The sequence below is a fragment of the Lipotes vexillifer genome, unplaced genomic scaffold (genome assembly GCF_000442215.2).
Source record: "Lipotes vexillifer unplaced genomic scaffold, Lipotes_vexillifer_v1.1 scaffold1492, whole genome shotgun sequence".
Taxonomy (NCBI): Eukaryota; Metazoa; Chordata; class Mammalia; order Artiodactyla; family Lipotidae; genus Lipotes; species Lipotes vexillifer.
In genome coordinates this window covers 14,959-38,468 of record NW_006769666.1, presented here as the reverse complement: position 1 = coordinate 38,468, position 23,510 = coordinate 14,959, and the positions used below count along the sequence as shown (strand labels likewise).

The 23,510-nt window shown below is 43.8% G+C and overlaps 1 pseudogene; it reads left to right on the top strand.

The window, feature by feature from the left end:
• Positions 1-23,510, top strand: part of LOC103070493 (ephexin-1-like) — a 90,263-nt pseudogene that overhangs the window by 59,686 nt on the left and 7,067 nt on the right.

Here is a 23,510-nt window from a genome sequence, read left to right as displayed (position 1 = left end):
CAGGAATGCAGCAGCTCTAATGCGGAAGGGTTTGCCTGCCCCAGCTGCCTTCGGGAGGTAACCCACTTCTCCAGCTTCTCCAGTAAGACAGGAGACACAGTATCCTCAACAATAAAAATGCAAATGGAGCATCATCAGTTAACTTCCTGTCCGGCATCCCTCTACCTGGGCGCTGGCTAAGCCCGGGAGTGCCCACCCTTTCTGTGCAACGTGAACTAAGGACACTGCCATGCTCAAAGGATCTCAGGCCACTTGGACATGGTGACTGAAGAGGTTTAGATGTTCTGTCTCTGAAATTGTTTCTATTCTTAGACTGTCTCAGAACAAATATAACTGTGACTATGCAGCTAATTTCATATATTTTTGACAGCTCTATCTTATTTTCAGCAGTGCTAAACTTTTCTTCCCTTTGGGAAGTTGAAGGACTGTGTTCCCCACCTCCCCACCAGGCCTTGACACGGGCTTCAGGGCAAGTGGCTCTTTCAGGGTGACCTTGGGATGGGCATGACCCCCAGCTCTCCCTCCTCCTGCTCTGCCCAGAGGTGACCAGACAAAGGCTCAGGAACTTGCAAAGGACTCAGATTTCAAGGGATAAAGTGGACAGTCTCTTGGACTTGCTAACTCCTTTAACATTTGAAACAACAATAATAGTAATAATAATAGGCATGGGGCAGAGCTTGACACATAGGTGTTTGTTTGTTTTTCTTGCCTGCATGGCGTGCAGCTTTCAGGATCTTATTTCCCTGACCAGGAATTGAACCTGCACATCCTGCAGTGGAAGGGCAGAGTTTTAACCACTGGACTGCCAGGGAAGCCCCTGATGCATGGGTTTTACCTATGTAATTATATCTTTGGTGTTTTAAGCTGTTGACATCTTCTGACTTGTTAAGTTGTCCTTTTAGGTTACTTTTGCCTTAATTGGGTTATTCTAGTTTATTTTACCTATCATTCTTTTAATTTTTAGGCTTCCTTATTTTACCCTTTTACCTTCCTTCTTATTCTCCCTCTATTTAAATCACCTTTTCAATGTTTTCCTTTTAGATTTTACCTTTATAATTACTTCCACTAATAAAATCCAGTGCTTCTGGCTTTGCTCTAGTATCAAATCCTCCCCTGAACCCCGCCACTTTATTTTGTTTTTAACTTAACTGTTTAACTCCCTAAGCTTCTGCGGGGTTGTAGGTCTTCACTTATTGCTTTATTTCTTATTTCTTTTTAAGCTATAATGTTTTATATGTCCTTTTGTGTTGTTTGCTTGACTGTTTACAACCATAACTTTTCAGTAACTTAATTTTGTTCTTAAATTATTATTTTATTGTTTCTACCCCTTATGCATAATGTTAATTTTTCTGTTTCTTTTGTTAGTCATAAATCTGTATCTTATTGGTTGCATTTTTCTCTAATTCTTTTATTTTTTATTTATAAAATTTATTTATTTTTGGCTGCGTTGGGTCTTTGTTGCTGTGCACGGGCTTTTTCTCTAGTTTCGGCCAGCGGGGGCTACCTCTTCGTTGCGGTTCACGGGCCTCCCATTGAGGTGGCCTCTCTTGTTGTGGAGCACAGGCTCTAGGCGTGCGGGCTTCAGTAGTTGTGGCTCGCGGGCTCTAGAGCGCAGGCTCGGTAGTTGTGGCGCACGGGTCTAACTGCTCCTCGGCATGTGGGATCTTCCCGGACCAGGGCTCGAACTCACGTCCCCTGCATTGGCAGGTGGATTCTTAACCACTGCACCATCAGGGAAGCCCTTGAATTCTTCTCTTTTTTCTTTTCTTTTTTTAAAAATTAATTTATTTGGCTGCTTCGGGTCTTAGTTGCAGCATGTGGGATCTAGTTCCCTGACCAGAGATTGAACCAGAGCTCCCTGCACTGATAGCAAGGAGTCTTAGCCACTGGACCACCAGGGAAGTCTCTCTTTTGAATTCTTAATTTCAAAAATTTTACCTCCTGGACTGGCCCTGGGGAGGATGTGGAAGCCAGGGCAGTGGATCCAGGAAACCTGTTTCTCTCACCTTCAAGACCCGCCCTGCTCTGACCTTAGGAGGCCCAGAAGGATCCTCATACAGGGAAGAGATCAGAGAAGTTCAGAGCGGGGCTTGAGTCCTGGGTTGTCCTCATACCAGCATGTGGTTTGGGGTAAATAAATCCTCACTCCTCCCAAGCCTCAGTCACCTCATACTATAAAGGTAAAGAGCCGAGTTTGAAACCAGAAAACACACGGACAGGGTGGAGAACATACAAGCAAACAATAAACTGCATCTGTCTTCGGGAGGGATCAGAGAATACATACAGTGTGATTTCATTTTGGTAAAATTCAAAAACCTGCCAAACTAAACAAGGTGGGCAAAGTCTGAATCTAATCATAGAAAACCTCAGAAAACCCAAATCAAGAAAGAGTCTACAGAATAATTGGCCTGAAATCATTGTCAAGGTTACAAATGCCAAAGACTGAGGAACCATTCCAGCCTGAAGGAAACCAAAGCAGCTAGACAGCTAGACACACTGGATGACTCTGGATTGGATCTTTTTGTCGTGAAGGACGTTATTGGGACAATGGGCGAAATCTGAATGGAGTCTGAACATTAGTTGGCAATAGTGTATCCAAGTTAACTTTCTGATTTTGGTGATATTTTGGTTATATAGGAGTTGGTCCTTGGTTGTAAAAAATACACACTAAAAAGTATTTGGGGTTGACGGGACATCAGTCAACAACTGACCCTCCAATAGTTCAGTAAAAGTTAAAAAGAGAAAAACGTTCTTTGTACTGTACTTTGTACCGTACTGTACTTACAACTTTTGAGATTCTTTCAAAATGTAAGAAAAAATTTTAAATATCTTGAGCCTTGAAAAGTAAAGGCTGCAGGCTCTTGATCTAGATTCCCAAGTTTGACTCTGGCTCCATTATTTACTAGGTGTGATCTTAAGCAAGTTACTCAGGCTTGCTTTGCCTCAATTTACACATCTTTAAATTGGGGATGATAGCAATGCTTAACTCACTGGAGGCACGATGAAGAAAACTAAGTTAATATCTATAAAGTGCTGAGAACAATGATCAACACCGAACATGCATTTCCTGTTTATCTCAAGGATTTAAAAGTGCTCTCACTTCAAGGCCTTTGCACCTGCTGCTCCCCCATCAACCACTGTTGCCTGGATACTTTCTATTCATCCTTCAGGTCTCACTTAGCTTCTTCCAGAAAGCCTTCCCTGACCCTCCATCCCTCCGTCACACTTCCTGCCTCAGGCTGCATTAGAAACTCCTTTCTCAAGCTCCCGTAGCACCATGTACTATCCCCATCATATGTATTAATTTATAATTTCCTGATGACTTATCTTTTCTATCAGATGATACTTAGCTCAAGGCATCTTTGTTCATGGTCATATCCTCAGGCCTAAGATAGTTAATGAATGAATGAATGAATGATCTGGTTGCACGCCTCCCCTGTCATAGGTTTGAGAATGAAGCATCCTTTGTTTGAGGATGTGATTCCAGGGCCCAAGTCTGGAGGGCACCATTCACACTGTCATCTATGTAAAAGGGACCCCTGGAGTTGGGCAGTGCACAGCCTAAGCTGCTGTACATGGCAGCCCTGAGGACAAATCAACAGTTGCCTTCAACAGATCATAGATGATCTGTTCTGTTACCCATATACCAGTAGGATGATCTGTTCTGTTACCCATATACCAGTAGGAAGAATGAATCATTTTTATGGTTAGCTGCTCTAAAACAAAAATCATTACTCTTGGCAGATGCTTCACCCTGCAAACCAGAGGAATCCATTTATTTATGTGTTCAGTCATTTAATGAATATTTATTGAGCACCTCCACTGTTCTGAGTGCTGATTTCTATCAGAAAACTCCTTATTTGGTGACTCAGGGGAACATTTAGCAACCACTTCCCTGAAAACTTCCCAGAAAGCCTCAATGCCGTAAAGCCTATGGTGCAGAAGCCTATTGTTGGGCTTTAGTGTGTGGCTCTGGCGCATTCCTTCTTGGAAAGGTTTCCAGGCCCCAATCACTTCAACTCATGCTCCATGGAAAGAACTGTGACCTTGACTACGTGTCCTGGAGCATCCACAGAACAGCTCTTCCAAGGTAGATTCTGGCTTTGGGCAGATCACTGAGAAGTTTGTGCCACTTAATTTTCATGAGGATGTATGTCAACTATCCTCTGGCCTGATTTATTACTGTTTGTTTCTCATTCATTCATTTTGAGCACATTGGTCATGTAGGAGTAGCAGCCCCAGATTTAAACCATCAATACCAAGAGGTAGATACACCAATCCCTTTTCAAAGGGAGATTGATCAAGGCAATTGATTATGTTGCCAAGATTTTCCAGCAAAAAGATGGCAAAGTCAGAAAATACAAACTCCCAAAATGTTGTTTGGCAAATAATACTATTTCCTTGTAGAAAGTGACCCATGAAGTTAACTAATCTACTATAGGAAAAACATAGTAATCACCGTGAGAATAATCAATAAAACGGTACTAGGTGCAATGATAGATCGTCTCCCAGAAATCCTGGAACTCTTACGTTGGCTGGTAGATAAAGCAGTGTACAAGAAAAAAGCAAATGCCAAGCAGCAGAAAAGTTTCTGAAATTTAATAAGTATTACCCTGCTCTACAGACTCATGAGAAATCAATTAAATCAATGAAAGAACGTATGGAAAACATTTAAAACAGTACTGGCCACATAGGAGGTGCTTGATAAATGTCTGCTGGAATTTGAATAGCTTGAATTTCCTCTGCAATTCTTATACGTATTAACAATTCTTATATTACACAGTTCTTACGTGTTGCCCTTGGATTTATATTCATATTTCCAGTTTCCATTAGCATTACTCTGCCTTTATTTTATTTTACTTTTAAATTTATTTATTTTATTTATTTATTTTTGGCTGTGTTGGGTCTTCATTGCTGCACGTGGGCTTTCTCTAGTTGCAGCGAGTGGGGGCTACTCTTCGTTGTGGTGCGCGGGCTTCTCATTTTGGTGGCTTGTCTTATTGCAGAGCACAGGCTCTAGGCGCGCGGGCTTCAGTAGTTGTGGCACGTGGGCTCAGTAGTTGTGGCTCGCGGGCTCTAGAGTGCAGGCTCAGTAGTCATGGGGCACGGGCTTAGTTGCTCCACAGCACGTGGGATCTTCCTGGACCAGGGCTCGAACCCGTGTCCCCTGCAGTGGCCTGCGGATTCTTAACCACTGCGCCACCAGGGAAGCCCCACTGGCTTTCTTTTTAAAGAGCTGCCTTAATCACCATGCAGAACACACAGGTTCCAGGTCCTTGCCTGATGTGTGAGCCCCAGCCTGTCACCAACAGAACCCTCCTGGTGGCAGCTGAAGGTTTTGTGGCCCTTTTATCCTTTGGAAACCTGGATTTTGTCCCTGGACGGCACCAGGCCCTCACAGGGCTCTGTGCTTTCCCTCCACCTTTCAACTCTAGCAGCAAAGCCTCCACTAAGCCTCACTTCAATGTCCTGCCTCTGGCTTACGGTATAAGTCAGCCACAGACAAATACTGTATGTTTTCACTAATGTGACATCTAAAAAATAAACAAATGAACAAAACAGAAACAGACTCACAGATACAGAGAGCAAACTAGTGGTGGCCAGTGGGGACAGGGGGAGGGACAAGATGGGGGAAACGGATTAAGAGACACAAACCACTGGCTATAAAATAAATAAGATACAAGGATGTGATGCACAGCACAGAGAATATAGCCAATATTTTATAACAACTTTAATGGAGTTTAATGGAGCATAATCTGTAAAAACATTGAAGTGCTATGTTGTACACCTGAAACTAGTATATTGTAAATCAACTACACTTGAAGTTTAAAAAAGGAGATACCATAAAAAAATGCCACGCAAAATTTCCCGTCACACTGAATACAGCAATACCATTGAGCAAGTCATCTTTCATACAAGAATCCATAGGAGTGGGCTTCCCTGCTGGCGCAGTGGTTGAGAGTCCGCCTGCCGATGCAGGGGACACGGGTTCGTGCCCCGGTCCCGGAAGATCCCACGTGCCGCGGAGCGGCTGGGCCCGTGAGCCATGGCCGCTGAGCCTGCGCGTCCGGAGCCTGTGCTCCGCAACGGGAGAGGCCACAACAGTGAGAGGCCCGCGTAACACACACACACACACACACACACACACACACACACACACAAAGAATCCATAGGAGAAATGACTTCTTTCGCCCATAAACAATGTACAGGGATTTCCACTGCACATAAGGGAATTGGGGGGTGATGGGCGGGGTGCGCCGGCTAGAGAGAGAAAAGAGCAAGTGATGTGGCCCTCAGCACCCTGGTGGCACCAAGAGCAGGCAGCACGCAGCACCCTGGAAGGGAGTGTCAGACCTCCCCCCTTGCTTTTCTCCTCTCTGATGCGGGTAATTGGCACTGCCTGTCTCCTAAATCCTGACACTGCCAGTCATGTAACTATAAAACCTCCAAATTAAGATCTTGACTCCACACTGTAGAATAATCACATGCTCTATTTTGGCCAAGTTTAATTACTATGGCAGGAGTCAGGTCTTCCCAGGTTGCAAAGTCACATGCCAGCCAAGGCCATCACACCTGGCCTGGGGAGAGATGTAAGAACCTGTGTGTGAGCCAAGGAAATGAGATGCTGGATTTGGGTTCAAGGCAGAACAGCAAATCACAGGTAATTCATTTTACAGAAAGAGTCTGCTACATCTAAAGAGGGCCACAGGAAGTGCCTGGGATGATGTATGTGTGGAAAACCCCGTGCTGCCGGAGGGTAACTCCTGGTCAACCAGAGAGGGCTAAAGGGACAGCAGCTTCGGCAGAAAGGACCCAGTGTCTTTGTTCACTTTGCAGTCTTTGCTTTGGCGAGTGTCAAACACACAATTGGACAGCGACACTGGTTGTCCTCAGAATTTTCTGGCAAAAAGCTGAAGGAATGTGGGGTATTCCTCCTCCAAGACACCCAGTGACCCCACTGCCCGGTATTCATGGCCTCCTATTGAGTATGGGCTGGACCTCATGACCACTTCTAACTGATAGGAAGGCTTAAAGGCATGTGAATTAGAGTCAAGGTCATAAAAGGCAGCAGGCATTAGTCTCTCCCTCTTGTGGATCACTCACTCTGGGGAAACCAGCTTCCATGTCATGAGGACACTGGGTAGCCCAAGAAAGGCCCACATGGCAGCAGCTGGACCGCATCCCCGTGAAAGAAACATGTGCTTCCTGGCCCAGGAGAGAATAAATGTTGCTGTAAGCTGCAAAGTCATGGGGCCATTTGTTACACGGCAATAGATAACTAATACATTGGGAACATTCTATAAAATGCGCTAGAAGGTAAATTCTACCCATATACACAATATGCTGGGCAGAATGCTTGGCATCATATCCCTCTGACCCCATCTGCCTTTCTCCTGTTCCCCTGCCATCTGGGACACTACATACACACACACACACACACACACACACACACACACACACGCGCGCGCAGGGCCCTCACAGCCCTCAGGCAATGACTGACACCACAGTATAAAATTCCAGCTTCCTTGTGACCGAGGGGCAGTTAATGTCCCACACCCCTGTGGGGGCAGCTGAGACTGGGGCTCTGCCTGAAACCCTCTGCTTGGCATTTCTTCTCCCTGTCCTGCTTCTCCACTCCCTTGCTCGTTTCTCCTGGGAGCTCTTCCTTAAGGAGTCATCTGCACTCGAATCTTTATCTCAAGGGAATCTGACCTAGGATACCCCACATTAAAGCCTGGCCTCCTTGAAAAAAGAAAAATAAAGATGCCAAGTCTTAACTGAAATTTCCCCTTAAAGTTATCAGATTCTTAAAGAAATTCTTCCATTCCCATAATTAAGATAACTTTTAAACAAGAAAATCTGTTTACAACTTTAAGTGTACCATTTATCCAGTAATTTTTCAAGAAGTATTTACTAGGCATCTATGATGGGTAAGTCAATAAAATAAATCCTTCAGCAACTATAGATGAAATAATGGGCCCTCAACGAGCATCTTTTCGGAAACCATCAGTGTAATATTATCAGCATGGTGTTGTTGTCTGTCGTTTTGGGGCTTTTTGCACATAATGACCATTTAAACTCAATAACATACGGTATTTGTTTTTCTCTTTCTGACTTACTTCACTCTGTATGACAGACTCTAGGTCCATCCACCTCACTACAAATAACTCAATTTCGTTTCTTTTTATGGCTGAGTAATATTCCATTGTATATATGTGTCACATCTTCTTTATCCATTCATCTGTCAGTAGACACTTAGGTTGCTTCCATGTCCTGGCTATTGTAAATAGAGCTGCAATGAACATTTTGGTACATGACTCTTTTTGAATTATGGTTTTCTCAGGGTATATGCCCAGTAGTGGCATTGCTAGGTCGTATGGTGGTTCTATTTTTAGTTTTTTAAGGAACCTCCATACTGTTCTCCACAGTGGCTGTATCAATTTACATTCCCACCAGCAGTGCAAGAGTGTTCCCTTTTCTCCGTATCCTCTCCAGCATTTATTGTTTGTAGAGTTTTTGATGATGGCCATTCTGACTGGTGTGAGATGATATCTCATTGTAGTTTTGATTTGCATTTCTTTAATGATTAATGATGTTGAGCATTCTTTCATGTGTTTGTTGGCAATCTATATATTTTCTTTGGAGAAATGTCTATTTAGGTCTTCTGCCCATTTTTGGATTGGGTTGTTTGTTTTTTTGTTATTGAGCTGCATGAGCTGCTTGTAGATTTTGGAGATTAATCCTTTGTCAGTTGCTTCATTTGCAAATATTTTCTCCCACTCTGAGGGCTGTCTTTTGGTCTTGTTGCTGTAACACATATACATGGAATCTAAGGGAAAAAAATGTCATGAAGAACCTAGGGGTAAGACAGGAATAAAGACACAGACCTACTAGAGAATGGACTTGAGGATATGGGGAGGGGGAAGGGTAAGCTGTGACAAAGTGAGTGGCATGGACATATATACACTACCAAACGTAAAATAGATAGCTAGTGGGAAGCAGACGCATAGCACAGGGAGATTAGCTCGGGTGCTTTGTGACTGCCTGGAGGGGTGGGATAGGGAGGGTGGGAGGGAGGGAGACGCAAGAGGGAAGAGATATGGGAACATATGTATATGTATAACTGATTCACTTTGTTATAAAGCAGAAACTAACACACCATTGTAAAGCAATTATACTCCAATAAAGATGTTAAAAATAAAAAATAAAAACAAATATATTTAATGCTCCATCTATTATACAGAAAGAATATAGATAATAATTTTTTAAATCAATGTATTTTGGCCTAACTCTGCAAAGAAATAAATAGCAAGTAATTTGTAAAAATAAATAAATAAATAAATAAAAATAAAGTCAATAACAAGCAGCTGCGTGTTGGATGCTCCAGTGGGTGCGGAGGCCTAGTCATCTGCAGGGGCTCAGAGTGTGGATGCTCAGCACTCACTCGTGGAATTAATTACTGGACACTTGGCAGCTGATACACATTTGTCAGCTGTTCTTCCTTTTTTTCTGAAGCATGTGGTGAAATCAATCATCTGTTGGTGAAACTGACTGAACCAGCAGACAAGGCAAGTCTGGTTTTGATGGTGACAGTTTCAGAACAAACTGTCTCAGAGGAGGGCAGGGGGATAGGCAGTGGTGAGGGCACCTCCTGGAAGTAACCTGAGGTCACAGCAACTGTCAGGACTAAAAGCCTCCCCTGACCCTCTCCTTGCCCTGCTGGCCCTGGAACAGCACGCGTCCATGGAGAGAGGTCCTGCCCCCTTGGTTGTCCTTTCTGTAAAATCGGAATACAGCTCTTCTAGCCAGGCCTTCCTCTGCTCCCCCAGACCCTCATCTCCTAACACCCTGCCCCACACCCCAGTGGGAAAGTGGAGCCAGGAATCCCGGGGCGGGGTGTCAAGGGAGAGTGGCTGCAGAGCCAACCCCACTGCCCATCCCTCGGCAGCCCCAGCAGCCCCGCTGACACTTCCACTCACACATATCGTAGAAATGTTCTTGTCCTACAAAATGGGACACGTTTTTTAAATTAATGAATTTCTTTCTTTGTTTGTTTAATTTTTTGGGCCGTGCTGTGCAGCTTGCGGGATCTTAGTTCCCCAACGAGGGATTGAACCCGGGCCCTCAGCACTGAGAGCTCAAGAGTCCCAACCACTGGACCGACAGGGAATTCCCAGTCTACGTTTTTAAAAAAACGTATACAAACAACACAGCTCACTGAATTTACAAATCCACTGGAAAACCATAGAAACCCTAAAATTAAGACAAGCAAAGGAGGGCTTCCCTGGTGGCGCAGTGATTAAGAATCCACCTGCCAATGCAGGGGACACAGGTTTGAACCCTGGTCCGAGAAGATCCCACATGCCGCAGAGCATCTAAGCCCGTGTGCCACAACTACTGAGCCTGCGCTCTAGAGCCCGCGAGCCACAACTACTGAAGCCCGTGCACCTAGAGCCCGTGCTCTGCAACAAGAGAGGCCACCGCGATGAGGAGCCCCCGCACAACACTGAAGAGTAGCCCCCGCTGGCCGCAACTAGAGAAAGCCCACGCGTAGCAACAAAGACACGATGCGGCCAAAAATAAATAAATTAAATAAATAAATTAAAAAAAAAAAAACCAAGCAAAAGAAAAACATTACCGAACCAGGCTGGGTTCGCCCCACACACAACAAGCCAAAACGCTGAGGCTCTGAGGTTTGCAGCAGGGAGAGGGTTTATAAAGAATAAGGATGGGCCGACACATGTGGGGAGCATGGGAAGCACGAGTGTGGGAGAGTGGGGAAAGGAAATTGGGGAAAGGTGCAGTCATTATCACCCTGCTCAGGTGTGACTAAGCTACAGGTCTCTACACATGCAACAATGGAGGCTCTTAGCACGATCTGAGGGTGGGCTTTACAGTCCTCTGACGTCAAAGGGTCACCCACGTGCTCGTGCCCAGCTGGAGGGTCAGTAGTCCCATCCAGTCTTAACCAGCCCAGCTCTAACTAGATGCGGCTGACTTTCAGCTCAGCTCAAACTAGAGGCAGCTGACTCCAAGTTCCTCGAAAACAACTCAGGCAAACATCTCGCTGTTTAGGCTAAGTGCCATTTGGAAGACATGCAAGTCTTAAAATGACCTTAATCATTGAAGGCAGGTGAAATGGATTTGACTAATAATTACTCAGTTTCAAAAAGATTATTCACAAAAGAAAAATACAAAACCATCATAAACACACACAAAAAACCAACTTCACTAGTAAAGAAAAAAAATGCGAAACAGAACAAGCTTTCATTTTTCATGTACCAAATTGACAAATTGCTTAAAATTCAAATATTGAATACCGGAAAGGGTACAGAGAGAGACACTGGTTGGGTGTAAACTGGCAAAACCTTCTGTAATTTCATGAAATGTGTGAAAAGCAATAAAAATCTTCTTAATCTTGACCAAGAGTCTATCCTAAAAAAAAATCAGAAATCAGACAAAGGTATTTATCACTGAGCTATTTACACTTCATTGTGTCAGACAGATGCCTGTTGAGCACCTACTATGATCCAGGCTTTGCTCTAGGTACCAGGGGGTCAGTAGCAGACACAGGAGACCAAAAGCTCTGCCTTCCTGGGGCTCCCATTCCAGTAGGGTCTCCCAAGCTTGGCAAGGTGACTAGCAAAGGCCACTTCATTCCCTCGGCCTTTATGCCATCCCTAACTCAATATTCTATACTTTACATCCGACTGCATTTAAAATTGATTGTTAATACAGTTTTTTTTGTTTTTTGTTTTGCGGTACACGGGTCTCTCACCATTGTGGCCTCTCCCGTTGCGGAGCACAGGCTCCGGACGCGCAGGCTCAGTGGCCATGGCTCACGGGCCCAGCCGCTCCGCGGCATGTGGGATCCTCCCGGACCGTGGCACGAACCCACGTCCCCTGCATTGGCAGGCGGACTCTCAACCACTGCGCCACCAGGGAAGCCCAATACAGTTTTTTTAAACCAAATGTGCCCTTTCTCTAAATACTTCTTTTCCTTTCCCCCAACATCTTATAAAGAAAGAAATTTAACCTACAGATATACCCTCAACCTAGACCTCCTAAATTATTAACACCTTGCATATGTGTATTCTCTTTCTCCCTCTTCTGTTTCCACTAAACCATAGGAAAGTAAATTGCAGGCATCAAACACTTCACCCCTAAATATCCATGCAAAGCTTCTAGGAATCAGTATTGTTCTACATAATCACAATGCCATTATCACACCTAAGAAGATCCACAGTCATTCCATAATCTATCTACGAGCCAGTCTACATTCAAATTTCTTCCAGCTGTCCCCAATATGTCTGTTTTCTTTTCTTTTCGTTTTTTTTTTTTTTTTTTTTTTTTTTTTTTTTTTTTTTTTTTGTGGCTCTGCTGAGTGGCTTACGGGATCTCAGTTCCCTGACCAGGGATTGAACCCCGGGCTACGGCAGTGAAAGCTCCAAGTCCTAACCATTGGACCACTGGGGAATTCCCCACAAAATGTCTTTTACAGCTGGGATTTCTGAATAAAGGTCTAATTAAATTCTGAGCACTGCATTTGTCAGATGTTCTCTTTAGACTCCTATAATCTCAACAGTCTCCCCATTTTTTTTCCATGACTGACTTTGCGAAAATCCAGGCTTCTCAATGGCAGAATGGCCCCCATTGTGTGTCTGACTGCTTCCTTGTGCAGACTTTTAACCTCTTCCTTTACCCCCTATATTTTCTTTAAACTGAAAGTTAGGGCTAGACACTTGGTTACATTCAGGCTAAACGGGTTAAACATTTTTAGCAAGAACGAATCTAGGTGGTGTGTACTTCAAACTGCACCCCGTCAAGAGGCACTAATGTCAGCTGGTCTGCTATTCCTGAGGCTAAGTTTGATCATTTGGTTAATTCAGGAGCTGCCAGACTGCTCCGAAGTAAAGGTACAATTTTTCCTTTCGCAACTAATAGGTTGTCTGGAAAGTGCTAGTCTGAGAACGTGTAAATACCCGCTTTCCTATTAATCTTTCACTCAGTGGCTTTTAACATCCATTAATGATCCTTCCTGTATCAACCATGACACTGGAAATTGTCAAATGAGAACGTTCTGTTATTCCTCCTACTTGTATTAGTCGATATTCTTCTGTGAAGAACTCTCCTTTGTTTTTGGGAGTTTCGCTATGGATTCATGGTGGCTGATTGTTGCTTAATTCAACATGTCGGGTGAATCCATTACTGTCACTAATTTGGCCAGTAAGAGCCCCTTTAAGATGGCTATTATGTCCCTTTGACACATTCCTTCATGTCCTTGAGCATTTCCTTACTTTCTGACACACGAAGATACTTTATATAATTTCTACATCCCAGACCCGAAGTCAACCATTTCTCCAAGGAGCCCTAGTTTTAGTGCAGAATGATACTTAGAAACCAAGATCTTCAGGCTCCTTCCTACTGGAAGGCCATCACTTCTAGGACTTTTCAGTGTACAGAGCGAGGAAACGTGTTTGTGCTTACGTGTGTGTGCATGCATGTGTGTTCATAGGGACACCTTCAATTCCAACCTGACATACAGCATTCCTCCTCTCTCTCCCTATTCCATATTTTCATCTCCTTTTTCTAACAGTGAGGCCCTTGGGTCCCAACATCAATATATTATAGGATAATGCTCTATTCTACAAATACTCAAAGAAGAATTTCACAATTAAGCTACCTATACTGAAACCAATAACAAATCTACCATATTAGTTTCCTAAGGCGCTGCAACAAACTACCACAAACTGGGTGGCTTAAGAACAACAGAACTTTGTTCTCTCACAGTCTTGGAGGCCAGAAGTCCAAAATCAAGGCAGGGCCACGCTCTCTCTGAATGCTGCAGGGGAGAACCTGTCCCATGCCTCCCTCCTAGATTCTGGTGGTTGCTGGCAACACTAAGCGTTCCTTAGCTTGTAGATGCACCACTCCAATCTCTGCCAACGTCTTCACGCAGTGTTCTCCTGTCTGTGTGTCTGTGTCTCTGTGTCCAAATTTCCCTCCTCTTATAAAGACACCAGTTATTGGATTAGGGCTAATCAGTATGATATCGTCTTAACGCCATTACATCTGCAAAGACCCTATTTCCAAATCAAGTCACATTCAAGGTACGAGGCATTAGGACCTCAGCAGGGGACACAATTCAACCCGCCACACCTACAAAGTAAAGTTTAAAATGTCTTTGCTTTTTTTAGTCCTAGAATAGATCTCAGTAATGGCACAAAGACAGAGCACTACATTAAAAAGTTACTTGAATTTTTTGGTGTTGTTATATTATCAACTTGATAATTACTTAAGTTCATTTGTTTCAGTTTATTTTCAATTCTAGGGTTTGATTTTCCCCCCATACTTTTATATTTTTAAAAATTATTTGAATATGTAAAACATCTACATGGTTATATATTCAAAACTATATAAAAAGTACACTCAGAAAGGTCTTACTCTCTACCCCAGCTCTGGAAATAACCATCTTTACTGGTTTCTCTTCTTTCCTTCCCGTGTTTCTCGTTTGGGATGGGGTGGGGTGGGGTGTGTAATTGTATGACTCCCTCTTCTTTAGTTCACAAACTGCATGTGCTCTTCCATACCTTGCTTCTTTCACGTAGCACTGGAAATCACTCCATACCAGTTCAGAAACGCCTTCCTCATTCTCGATTCTGCTACATAGGACTTCGTCAGGTGACTATACCATGGTGTGGTCAACCAATTTTCTTTGGATGGCTATGTAGGTTGTTTCCAATATTTTGCTCTAAAACATAATGTCATGAAGAATGACCTTCTGCACATCTTATTTTGTATTTCAGGGCGTGTCTTCAGGGTCATTCTGAGAAATGGAATTGCTGGGTCAAAGGGGAAACGCGTGTTGTTTCAGTCCGACTGGGCCTCTCTAACAAAATAGCATAGACTGGGTGGCTTGTAAACAGCAAACACTTATTTCTCACAGTTCTGGAGGCTGGGAAAGCCAAGACCAAGACGAGGGATCTCTCTCTGGGGTCTCTTTTATAAGGGCACTAATCTCATTGATGATGACTCCACGCTCCTGACCTAATCATCTTCCAAAAGCCCCACTTTCAGCACCTTGGGGGGTTAGGATTTCAGCATACGAATTTGCGGGGGACACAAACACTCAGTCCATTGCACACAGGTGGTTCTGTTAGTTAGGGTCAAATTCCCTTCCATATGAGGTTGGACAGTTCTGCTCTCCCATCAGCAATGCACAAGTGCCTGTCTGTCCTGAAGATTTTCAATTCGGTCATAACAGAAAATTTAGAGCACTCCATCTTTAAGACCCGCACACAGCTGGTGGAGATTCACAACATGTGAAGTGCTGAAACGAAGGCTTTAGGTTATGGAAGGGACACCACGTATTCTCGGATGCTCCCAACAGGAAGGAATTTTCCAGTTCAGTTCTATTGTTTCCCTGACTCACTGTGTCTAGGAGGCTTTCCTGTCTCCTGGTAAAAATCCTTCACTTCTTACAGAAAACACTCAACTGATGACAGGTTAGAGCCTCTTTCTTTTTAAAGAACAAATGCTAATTTCAAAGGGAAGAATGTATTTCTGGCGAGCTTAAGACCCTCCTCTGAGACCCCCTACAACAGACCCTCATGGTTAGGAAGGAAAGGGAGACTAATAAGGACTATCTCTTTACCCTGAGCCTAACAAAGAAACAAGCCTCGAGATCCCACTGACACTGTGACAAATAAAAGCTACTCCAAGGGCTGAGCAACACTTTAGAAATAGCAATAATTTAGCATGCAATCTTCACTGCGTGGAAAAAATGAGACATGGGTTTAAAATTAGGAAAAGAAGCATCAACCGGTCAGCTCAGGGGAGGGGTGAACAGTACATAGGTAAAGAAACAAAAGTGAAATTTCACTTCTCTGCTGGTAAACTGACGTTTCCCCTGGGGAAGGGATGGTACTTCAACTAACAGTGCACTCACCTGCTAAGGCAGTAGCAAGGAGAGGAAGTTTGTATTTAGTGGGTGAAAGGAAAGGGTTTGTAAATGTTTCTATGACTGTAATTTACCAAGCACTGGGATGAGACCAAAAGAACGCCTGTGCTTTCAAGCCTCCTCCACTCCACCTCCGTTTGGTGACTATGTCTTCCAGGATGCACAAGGTCTCTGCAGGCACAGTGAGGGGGTGGACATCAATCAGGCTGAGTCCTGTCTCCATGAACAGTCGTCCAGGAGGACAGAGAATTCATTCTCCAAGAATACGATCACGCCTTAAAGACAACCCTGGTGAAGTGCTACAGGAGACCCTAAGTGAGCAAATACAGCCTGCCATGAGATAGGATGCAGGGTGGGCTTCATGGAGGAGGTGGCATTTGAGCCAGCCCAGGTGGGATATAGCCATGCAGGAGGGCAGGTAAAAGGCTTGTGGTGTTAGGAGACCTGCCTTTGATGGGAGGCAGTCATTTCTTTGATGACTCCTTCCATGGGACCAGGACTTCAATGGAAAAGGAAGGAGCATTCTGGTTAGGAGTTTTTCATGTGGGTTTATGGAAGGAAAATGGGAATTTCTGGAAAAGGGACTATTTTTACAACCAGGCAGATTAGAATATCAGGTAAGTGCTTTAATTTTAGAGATTGCCAGGAAGTAATCTACTGCAAAATTTGAATTTGTGATTCTTTGGAAACTGAAGAGCTTTTTAAAAGATAGGTTTATGTAATGAATTGAGGTGTTTTCCCCCAAGTAAATCTAGAGAACACAAAATAGCTAAGCCCCCTTTTTCAAGTTCATCAGGATTCCCTATGGTTATGTGAACACTTTAAACTCATGTTCTAGATGTATGCACATTAAGGGATTGATTTTTTTTTAAGTAACTTTTTCCCCTTATTACATAAGTGACACATTTATTGCAAAAAAAAAAAAATTTTTTTAAACACATATGAGTAAAAAGATGAAAATTCCCTCAGAATCTGACCAATCAGCCACAAGTACTGTGAAATGTTTTTGGTGATCATTCTTCCAGTCCTTTTCAAATACATATGTATGCTTAAAAGTCCATATATATAACTCTATTTACAAACAAAGTAAGATCGTGCTACCATCCAGTTTGGGAATCTGCTTTTCTAGTCAATATGTTATGGGCATCTTTCCAGATTATTAAAGATTTTCTAAATCATTTTAGTGATATTCCATTTTAGAGACATGTCATAATTTAAACAGTCGATTTCCTATTATTGGACTTTTAGGCTACTCCGAATATTTCACTATTATAAATAACACTGTAATAAATATTTTTGTAGCTAATTTTTCACATGGATTCTTACAGTTCATTAGGATACATTCCTAGAATTAGAATCTCTTTGCCAAAGAGTATGAACATTTGCAGATTTATGATAAGGGTGTCAGAGTGCCCTCTAGAAAGGTTGCACCAATTCACACTTCCACCTCCAGAAGCAAACGACAGTTTCCAAGCCTTGGCTAACACTGACTGATCATTTTTTAAACTCTTTGATTGCTGTGTATCTGCTGTGCTTTTGAAATATCGTGCTTTCTCTTTATTATAACACTTATTTGTTTGTTGTGCACTGTGGTCACCAGTTCCCTTATTTTAGAGCCTTCCAAAATACCCAACAGTAGAAATACCCAACAGTAGTCAAAAGCTTTGAATTCCTGGGAAGAAAGGCCTTTTCATCAACATGATGACAGGCAGTCAAGGACCTGGAACCAGGCACTTTGTCTGGTGGGACACCTCCTTCGTGCTCCTAACAGCTCTTGTCATAAAGTGACCAGTCTCTACCAAAGACATATTGGTCTTTTTATGAGACTCTAAATCCTTAAACATTTAGTCCTGGTGACTCAACACAGAACATTCTTTCTACTGGATGTTAAGGGCGAGGTGGTTTGCTTCGGTAGGAAATGAAAAGTTGTCATGCTACTTACTTCTTGTTAAGGAAACTATTTCTCTAAAATCCAATTATTTGCAATTTTCAAAGAACAATGTGTGAACAACGTCTAGTTATTAATTTTGTTAACTGCATGCTTTTCCTTCAAGTATATTTTATTTATGAATGGACATCTTTTTCTTTCTTGTTTCATATCTTAAATAGTTTTGCTACATTTGTAATGGAGAATGCCTTCTCCATTACAATAGCGAATGTATTTTAGCGTTAAATGTAGGCTTCCTAAGTAATAATAATATCACTTTCTATTTGTATTGTATACTATAGTTTACAAAATGCTCTAATTAATATAGTACTAAATTAGATCTAACTATATAGTTTGTAAGGTGATTTAAAATGAATAAATGTTTGAGTGGAAGGAAATGGGCTATCAATGCCTTTACAGTTTGAGTTCCAACTAAGTGTGTATAAACCCTAATGGCCACAATTTAAAATGTAAATTTTTAGATTAGGAATGTACCAAGGCAACTCCTAATCTCATTTTCTCCAAATTTCATCCTCAACATATTTTGGAAATAGCAGTATTTTCTCTTAGGTCTCCCTTATTTCAGAAATGCTCCTATTGGTCAAAAGTATATGACATCACCCATAGCCAAAATCCTCAGGCACTATGTGTCCCCAGCTCCTTGGTTAGGAATGTTCCAAAGAAACCCACATCCCAGGCCCACTCTCATTTTCCGCAGTTTCAGACAAACACACAACATGATAGTGTTTTATCCATGAGTTATTCTGGAGAGCCTGTTTTGAGAAATATATTTCTATCCAGGCCATACAACTGTCTACATCTCATAATTGACAATACGGCCACCATTTGTCTCAGCCTGTTAAGGACAGTGCTAAGGACACATGAACCATGAAATTGCTTTGGAAATTCCGACATTTCACTAGCCAAACAACATCGTCCAGGCTGCCTCTCACACTGGAAGTGGAGCAAAGCTTGGCTGCCTATTTTTGATTCTGAAAATGTATTCAGCAGAGCAATATCGAAGCTGGGGCAGCTAAGCCCTCGGACCACGATGCCTACTTCCCACGATCACTGAAATCTGTCCAACACTCGCATACCTTCTTAAATCAGACAAAGATTTGTATGCATCTCTTCATCCCTCTGGGCTTTCCCCTATTTAACCAAAACTATAACAACTGTCCACCATAGCAACCACGTCAAAAAAGAACAAAACAAAAACAAAACGCTCCTCACTTCACCAAAACAACGAATCCAGTTTTAATGAGTTTTTTCACTCACCACAGCAGGTCAGTTACCTCCCCCACGCTTGAGGCACCAACCCCAGAAACCTGCTAGTTCCCAAAGAGGGCAATGAAAGAATTACCTTCTAACCCAAGAAGGCCAAGATGTAACATCAAGGAAGGGCTAGTGCAGAAGAAACAATGAAACCAAGGACATGTCCACATAACACCTACCAACTTCCCCATATTTACTTATTCCCTGACTATTTCCCGATGCCTCCTGGCTGGGCTGGATGCTGGGGATGCAGAAATAAATGACATCTTCAGAGCTGCCCCACCCCCAAATCTCAGGTCACTGGGAAGAGAAACCATGCAAGTGGGTGATAACAGGGCAGAGCTAACAGAGCAAAGGCAGGGCCATGGGAGCTCTCAGGGGCGACCCAGCTCCCAACCGGGCAGCCCGAGTCCAGGCTGCACATTAACTCCATTAGCAGTGAAGTGCCGGCAAGGTACTGGGGAGTCACTGAAAACAACAGACGTGCGGAAACAGATGTGCTTGAGGGAAACTAACCTGGCAGCGGCATAGGGGGCAGACTGACAGAAAAAGAGACCAAGGAAAGGAAGGCTGTAAGAGGAACGTGGTCACTGTACTCTAAACCAGATTCAAGGCTTGCAAAGTTAGGGTACAACCCACAAGACCACCCTCAGTTCAAAAATTCATGAGAAGGACTCAGAGCTGTTACTGATGGTTATGGCTTATTACAGTGAAAGGCTACAGTTTTAAATCAGACAAGGGCAGAGATGCATAGGACAGAATCCAGAAAGGCTCCACTCGGAACTCCCAGTTGTCTTGTCCCTATGAAATTGTGGACAGAGCTAACATTCCCAGGTGACAATGTATGACAATATTGCCAACCAGGAAGCTCATCTGAGCCTGGGTGCTCAGAGTTTTTATTGGGGCTCCATCAGCTAGAACTGGTTGGCCACCCAGATGGCTGACCTCAGTCTTCAGCCCCTCTGGAGGTTGAGCTATTGTCACGTGGCCCAAAGCCTCCACCTTATCTGATGTGGCCCCAGCCCCCAGGTAAGCAAAGACACTCTTATCAGACATTCCAATGGCTTAGAGGTCACCTCCCGGGAGCCCAAGGAAAAGGTCAGACCTCTCTTTGGGTAAGATTAATTCTTTACTAAACAGGGATAAATTGATTGTGTTTTAAACTTATTTCTGTAACGTGTTACAATCCCACATATACAAATTATCCTTCTGAGAATAAGTAAGGAAAGATCTCCCCCTCCACCTCACCAGTAAAATACTTCTAACCACACAACAGAAGAATCTAAATTCGGAGAGTCTCCTTGTGGGGAAGTCTTTTTATCCACTGAGTATGGTTTCTCTTGGAGCTGCAGTGAGAGAGGCTACATCTTGTCCTTTTCCTAACTTTCATCTGGATCTGGGGGGTCCATTTAGCCTCAAGCCTGTAGCCTTCTGGGGACTGACTGTTGGTGCTGCCTCTCTGGTTTAAATGTGTTGATTTTCAAAGCAACTGAAAAAGTCTTTTAAGAGTGACAAAAATAAACTGTGTTTATGGATTTAAAAGCTATAGTTAATTAAAAGTTATCAAGCACCTGTTTCTAGAAGTTTTAAAATGTATATTTGAGGATTACTGTCTCACTATAAAGTCATTTTCCTACTAGATTTAAGAATACAGATGTGTTTTAACCTGTAATAATCTGGTGGCATACCATATGACCCTAAAAATATTTAGAATAAGAAAACAGAAACTTGCAGTTCCTTAATCCACACAAGGTAGTCTTGACTCACTAGCACATACTTCCAAAATCTGCCATTAGCCAGCTTTGTGATCTTGGGCTTGTCATTTTAACCCTCTGGTTCTGCTTCTTTTTCTGTAAAATAAGAATTGGACCAGATCATTTCTAAGCTTCCTTCTGCTTCTAGCAATTCTCCCTCAGAATAAAGTAACATTTTATAAACATAAATGAGAACGCCTGAAGGCTGAGGTTGCTACATAAATAAGAATCCACTTTGTTTCCAATATTTACCTTTTATAACCCAAAGGAAGAAATAAAGAACCTTTAGATAAAATATATAAAATAACTAAATATTTTTTTAAAACATATCATTAAGTCCTTAACAAATGCTTACAGAGCACCAACGATGGACTAATCAAGTATAAATATTTGAAATATTTACCTATACTTTATTTTGTGAATGATTTAGGGCAAAATGTCAGTTAAATGGAGATTTTAATAATAGCCTGCCCAATAAGCACTAAGTATGATTGAAAATAGAACATGGGGAATTTAGCTTAAGGTTATATGCCTTCAGAACACAGTGACTTTCTAAACTGATTTTATAATTAGAAGGATATTTTTAGCTTATTTTTCAATTGGAAGGTTTTATTATACTCATCTTAATACATGTAATTCACTTGAATATTTTCTGATTTTTAAAAAAAATGAGTCTTTTCTCCTCAGTGCAACCAAGTGCGATAGTGACAGCTTCCATTTAGTGTTACATCGAATTTCAAGGGCGGTGAAACCATGCAAAGCAGCAGGTCCTAGTGACTGCCCAGCCAGTGCACCTCCTTGGACCCCGATGAAAGATGAGTAGGACACCAGGATGCCCACCCTAGAGGAGCCCATGTCTTAGTGTAAGGATGGCCCTCTTCACAGGGAATTACAGTGCCAGGCAATGCCGCTGGTTATACAGGGTTAAGGGCCTGGTGGGGATGCTCCAGGGAGCCTCAACCAGTAACGGTGAGGATTTGGGGGGTAAGGTGGGCAGTTCTAGCCAAGGAAGATGGCAAGGAGTGGGACACCTTGTAAAGAGCCCATTACAGAGGCAGAAGGTGGCCTTTGCCCACAGGCGATGGGACTCCAACAGAGGTTTTTAAGCAGGGGAGGGACAAAAGTCGACCCATAGGTTAAAAAGGAGACAGAGAGAAGGATGGACAGAGAGGAGGAGACGTCTAAATACCAAGGAGGGGACAGCTTTGAAAGCTTTTGGGGATCCAGGGGGCTCAGTGAGGCACTGACATGTGGGGTGACAGGAGGTACAGGAGCAGTTGAGGCTGTCCCTCACGTTCTGCCTGGCCTCCTGGTTGGCTGGTGGTGGTGGTGGGGATGTGAGTGTTTAGCAGACATCCAGGTGAAGACTGCCAGTGAACAGATGAAAATGGAGAGCTCAAGGGCTGTCCGGATACGCAGAATGAGTCAAGAAAGGAGTGGCTTGGGTTGGAAAGACAGAAGACCAGATGGTTGTCACGCAAATATTATGAGGCCTTAAGGGCAAGAGGAGATCAGACCTGTCCGTTCTGGCCCCTCGAGGGAAACGAGGGCTAAGAGGCAGCTTTAGGAACTGGTTTGCGTCAACCTGTGCACCTTTTCCTGGAGTCCGATGGAAGGCGCACGGACCGGCGGCGTCGCCAGCTCAAGTCTGGGAAAGGGAGTTCCCCTCTTGGCAAAAAGGCCCCTTTCTAAGCCGCTTTCTCTCCTTTTCCACTCCAACTCTCCCTTTACAATTGCCTCGCTCTAGATGGCTGGCTAAGGAATGCATTCAAGTCAACCTACTAACTAGTAAGTGAACCCCTCCCAGCAGGAGTATTTGCATCGAAAAACGAGGAATTTGTCAATTTAAACAAATGCCCCGTGGGTAGACTGTGCAGAGGAAGGTGCCGAGAAGATTTTCCACTTTGGTCTGCAAAACCCACCCCCCCAGGTACCCTCCGAAGAGCGGGAACTGGCTCTGGCCCGCAGAGGCAGGCCGCCGTCCCGGCACCCGGCACCGCCCAGGGGAGCGGGGAGCGGAGGGGCTGCCCTCAGAGAAGGCCACCGGGGAGGGCTCCAGTTCTCTTACTGGACTTGGAGTCGGATTTTGGAGTTGTCCCTCTAGATTTCCAAGTCACACGGGACCACTCACACTCCCCTCGACTCCAGTTTCCCACTTTTGCTTGCTCTCTGTATCCGGAAGCGACTTGAACTAGCTAACACAAAGGTGCAGATTCCGAAAGTCATTGTGGCCGGGCAGGGAAACCGGGTGGAGGCTTGGGGGCACTTTGTTTCTCCTCCACTCCCTCCCCTATACCCACCCCGTGCTGCTAGGACCTCGGGGTAGCCGGGGGCAGCCAGACTGGTCTGGGAGAGGCTTCCGCGCTGGCCCCCTCTCCATAGTCAGGTCAGGAGCGGATATCCTCGAGGGTCCCTCGAGGCTGGGCCCGGAGCGACAGAGGCGGGGGTCTCCGGGCGGGTCCCTGTGAAGGACCTCATAGGATGCGCGGGGTGGGCAAGACGGAAGTTCGAGGGCGCGCCGGGCAGAGGGTCACCTCGCCCCTACCTTCCAAGCTCGCCCCGTGAGCTGGCGGGATCTGGCCAGACGGCCAGG